At 45.9% G+C, this 5435-nt stretch overlaps 1 pseudogene; it reads right to left on the bottom strand.

The window, feature by feature from the left end:
- Positions 1–379: 379 nt before the first annotated feature.
- On the bottom strand, positions 380–2605 carry LOC118625001 (annotated as a pseudogene).
- Between the last annotated feature and the right edge of the window lie 2830 nt (positions 2606–5435).

The raw sequence follows: 5435 nt of genomic DNA, 5'->3' as shown, positions 1-5435 counted from the left end.
CAGTAGGCTGGAGGGTTTGCGGGTGAGAAAAAGGGCTGCGCCTCCCAGGTGTCTCTTCCTGCAGCCGTGGCCAGTGGTCCCTCGTGGGTTTCTTCTTTGCCAAGTGTCTCCAAACTCTGCATCCCATTGGCTTCACCCTAACTGCTTCTTATTTAAGGTATAAAAAAAATGTAATCCTTATGCACCATATTCTATAAATTTAACAACTAAAAATGCTGTTTCATAAGAGCCTTTTGAAGTCCAGGAAAATGTTGGAATAATTTTTATTAGACTTTAAAAATCTTTCTTCTTAGGGACAGGAAGTTCCATTTTGCCAAGAATAAATGAATTCAAATAGCAAAGGGATTGGTCTCGACTCGAGATGCCAAACCCACATGTTTCAGTGGCTTCCTTGCTTGGCCAAGCGCATTTTTCGGGTCTGAGAGTCATGCTGGTATCTGAAGTTTAAGATGAACATGTTAGTACTTATAAATAATTATTTTAGTATGCCAGTTGTGCTTAATGTAAAAAGTTTGGCTTCAGTTTTTATCCAATTTGGTTCTACAGGCAAGGAAGAGACAGATTATTGATTTTGTAAGTCATCCTTTTATTAAGGTTTGTTATAGTTACGTGAAGAAATATTGAATTTAATTTCCTCTTTGGTGTTTTCTTTAATGTTCTTACTTTCTACTTTCATATTAATTTTAAATAATTTAAGGCTTTGTTTTCATGACCAGATTCTGAAGAATTTTCTAGGAGTGTTTCCTAAAAGGAAAATTATGGTAAACAACATAACTAATGTTGGCAGCCATGAAAAACCATTCAAGATTCCATTAGAAGGAATCTTCAAAGAAATTTTTCTATGGGTATAAAATAAAATCAATAGCAATTTTTTTTTTTTTCAATTTGAAGACATGCTGTTGATTAGGAAAAAAAGCATTTCACCAGTTTCTTCTTTTCTCCACTTGTTGGTACTTGATTTCCCATCAATACAAGTGTCTCCAGTTGGGTTCACTTATCCCCTGTCTCTTCCCACTTTCCTGAGCAGCCAGCATTCATTCTATTTCAGTTCCACTTATTATTGTTATTGTTGCTGTCACCATTATTTTTTTAAGAATTCAATTAAATATTTATTGAACAAAGGCAGAATAAATGAACTAGGGGGTGTTTTACCCTGAAGATACAATAAACAACGTCAAATATTCAGAAGGCTGTCACACAGAAAATGCAAGGCTGGTTTGGTATTTTTCCAAAAGGCAGAACTTGAACCAAAGGACACACATAGCAGCCAACAGGCTGCAGGATGGTTGTGCCAAGTGTATCACGTCTCTTGCTCGCTTCTTGCCTGATGTAATGCACTCCGCCTGTACCTTTCCCCTCTTCTGAAAGGAAATATTGCACCTTCATACTTCTCACGAACGTCTTCAATATGCCCATTTTCACGGTGAGCCCTCCAATGCCAGCGAAGGAGGTCCTCACACGATCAGAAACGAATCTCAAGTTCACTAACTGGTTCCCGAGGAGAGTGTCTTGTGTTCCTCAGCTATGTCTCACCTCCTGCACCAGTGACTCTCAGGAAGTGAGGAGAAAAGAGCATATTCCCCAAAGAGGGTGGATTAGAATCACCCCCAATTCAGACACCGCCCCTGGGGACAGCCTCCTCAAACCCAGAGCAGTCCCTGCAGCTGTGCGCCAATGGCAGAGACGGGAGCCAGCCAGGCGGGGGAGGGACACATGGCCACCAGCACTGTGCAGGGCGGGGGACTCCCCAGAACATGCACACTGACTGCGTGATGCTGACAGCTATTACCAAATGAGAACTGTCTCCACAACTACTCGGCATGATGTGTAAGGACAATATAAGATATGCTTCATATTACATACGCATTTTATCACATACTTATAAGTAAGGAATGTTGCGGTGCTCCATCCATCCAATACGTTGAAAATGAAACCGTTAGATTTCTGTTTCGGTGGGGATGCAGGACTCTGAAGGTGGATGTTGAAGTGGGGCGAGAAGTCAGTTTGGAAGGTCGCCTGGCTAGCTGCCGGTCACTGGGGGGTGCCCCTGGGGCAGGATCTGACAGGGGAACAACCCTCCAAAGGAAACATCCAGGGCCCTGCAGCTGGCCTTTTGGGTTCAACCACTCTTGTGGGGGAGCTGGCTTGCCATCCTGTTTCTAATACACCCTTCACAGCCCCTTCCCCAGGGAGCCCGACAGAGGCTGCGCAGGCCTTGCCGGTTATCTTATCGAGGTGCTGCTCCAGAGACCAGCGCGAAGGCCCCTCCTCGCCTCTCTAAGTGCTCCCGTGATGGGCTGGGCCGTCTCAGACCACCGGTGAGCATCGGCGGTCACATCGTTTCCAGGGAAAACTCTCTGCCAGATTCTCTGACCTACTGACCAAATTGTCCCAAGTTCAGAGTTTGCACATTTTACAGCAGGTGGTATTCTTTTCCAAAGATGTCTTGCATTATTCATGCCATCATGGAGCAGTTATAAAGCTGGAAGCTGACCATATACTGAGGATGTAGCGATTATTCCAGGAGCTTTGAGTTCCTGGTTCTCACACTGATCCAGAAACTTTTGGAAAATAAAGAACTTTCTGCCATCATGACCTTGGGCATCTTCCTAGCTTGTATGGCCACTGCACTGTCCTACCAGCCAGACCCCAGGCTGCGCTGTCATCATCATTATTCTCGTTCTCATCCTCACACTCTTCTTCCTCATCGCCCCCTCCATGAGTTCATACCATCTTACCCTCTTTCACTCTGTCCTCTTCCACAACCCCTATTCCCCATCTCTTTACAGCCCTCAGAGATCATGTCCTAGGCAGAGTCACCAGATCACTAGATAGGTGTCCTGACCACTCCTCAAAGAGAAATGTGGTATCTTTCCTTGGGCTCCAGCCGGGGATATGCCCAGACCCTCCCTATGCCCTGCAGCCCTGCCCCTGGTCGGTAGTCAGGACAGCAGCTTGCACTTGGCACCCAGGGCATTAAACCCACTTGGATCGGTGATCTCTAAGGGAGGCCAACTGTGTGCCAGGCGTTGGAACCACATGCTCTGTAGGCAAAGATGAACAGGAAGGGACTGACCTTTGTAATAGGGCGCGATGTGAAGAAGTCCCAGCGGGGGCAGTGATGAGTGTCACTGCAGCCGTGGGAGGGAAGGCTTCCCAGCGGAGGCAATGTTCATGCCGGATGGACAAGAGATGCTGAGCGGACAAGGGGAGCCCATGCCAGAGGAAGCAGCCACTTATGCAAAGGTGTGGAGTGGGAAACAACAGGATGTGGCTAAGGAAATGGAAGTGGTTATGTGTTGAAAGAATGCCAGTGGCAAAGAGGGGGCACCAAGGCAACCACCCAAAGGATCGAAGCAGAGGATGAGGTGATGCAGTTCCTCCGGAGAAGGGTGGTGGTTGGACTGCTGGGAAGGATGCCGAGACGGGGGCTGGATTCAGGCCACCAGGGAGGCAACTGCCAAGCAAGGGGGATAAAGACTGAGGAGTGACAGTGAGGGCAGGGAGGAGGGCAGGTTTCAGTGTCGTGATGAGCCGGAGGAGCCGGGGAAACTGACTGACAGTGAGCTGTGGGAGCGCACGTTCCGTCAAGGTGGGTGGTCCCAGGCCACAGTCTTATCCAGGCCTGGGGATGGCGTTACTCCTCGGTCCTCTTTAACACCTGCCTTTCTGGAACAGTAGGTCCTACCTCTTTCTTAAGGGTACTGTGTGCCTGACTCTCTCAGAAATACATAGTACATAGAAATATTATCTATCATCTAAAATATATATAACATTATATATGTAAACACATATATGTAAAATACATAGAATGTGTGTGTATATTAGTTAGGGTTCTCCAGGGGAGAACGTGTGCGTGTGTGTGTGCGCGTGTGTGTGTGTGTGTAAAAAGATTAATTTTAGTAAATTGGCTCATGCAATTATGCAACCTGGCAAGTCCAAAATTTGCAGGGTGGGTCAGCAAGCTAGAGACCCAGAGGAGCCAGTGTTACAAATCAAACCCAAAAGCTCTTTATTGCAGAATTCATGGAATTCATTGCTGCAGGAGGCCAGTCTTTGTGTTCTATGCAGGCCTTCGGCTGCTGGGATGAGGCCCACCCATGCTACAAAGGGCAGTCTGCTTTATTCAAAATCCTCTGATTTAAATATTAATCTCATCCAAAGACAGCCTCACAGGAACATTCAGAATAACGTCTGACCACATATCTGGGCACTGTTTCCCAGCCAAGTGGACACATAAAATTAACCATCACAATAGGTGTGTATTGTTTCCACCATATCTGAGTGTATCTCCCACATCCATTTTCTTCCACGTCTCATAAATGCTTCTTTTTTCGTCTTTTCCCTAACTATCTTACTTGTCAAAAGTCATGATTCCCCTCCTGCTGGGATAGGTCAGGAGACATCGGATGTTTCTTCTTGTTTCCATTAGGCACCTTGCATCTGTGGTCCCTGCATCGATGCTCCATCTTGTCCGGATGGGTCACAGGGCACATCGAGTCTGCTTGCCCCCCTCTCCCCCGAAGGCCTGAGCCACCACGAACTCCAGTGCCCAGGGGTGGTGGTCACACTGATGTCTCTGTAACTAAGTGCCTAGTCTCATCTCTATTTTGTGTTTCCTTGAGTAGGTTGTCCCTGTGATTTAGTTTTCTCTTGCACAAAATAGGGATTCTATTAGCTCTTACCTGCTTTGAGGCTCCCATGAATCGATGTTTGGAAAGCCCTCATAAGAGTGCCCGGAATACAGAAAGTGTTCATAAATGTTAGCTCAGTATGTGGTATTTAATATACACTCATCAAGTGAATCAATAGATGCTAAACCCAAATCTGTCTCCCACTACCTGCACCCATTAAAAAATCAACCTATAGGCTAAATTCCCCCAACTTTGTTCTTCCTCACGAAAAAAGTATTAGTCAGGGATATAGATGAGAAAAAGTGATTTATTTTAAGGAATTGGCTTATGGGATTGTGGGATGGCAAGTTAAAAATCTATAGGGCAGTCGGCAGGCTAGAAAATCAGGCAGAGGTTGATGTTGAATCTCGAGTCTGGATTCTGCAGGGCAGCAAGCAGGGTTCTGTGTTTCAGTCTTGAGCATTGTTTCTTTGAGACACTGGGTCTGTGCTCTTAAGCCTTCAACTGATTGGACGAGGCTCACCCACATTACGGAGGGTAATGTGCTTTACTCAAAGTTTACGGATTTAATGTGAATCACATCTTAGAAATACCTTCACAGCAACATGCAGCCTGGTGTTTGACCAAACACCTGAGCACCAGAGCCTCACCAAACTGACATATAAAATTTACCATCAACACCTTTCTTTCTGTGTTTCCCCACAGAAGTGGGAATTCTGGTGTGTCATATCATTTGACGAGCTTATATATTTGTGTTGGGCTCCTATTATGTACTGGCAAACTAGGGTGCTTTTTTGTTGC

This window comes from Molossus molossus, unplaced genomic scaffold, assembly GCF_014108415.1.
Source record: "Molossus molossus isolate mMolMol1 unplaced genomic scaffold, mMolMol1.p scaffold_m16_p_11, whole genome shotgun sequence".
NCBI lineage: Eukaryota > Metazoa > Chordata > Mammalia > Chiroptera > Molossidae > Molossus > Molossus molossus.
This window is presented reverse-complemented; position numbering and strand designations above follow the sequence as displayed.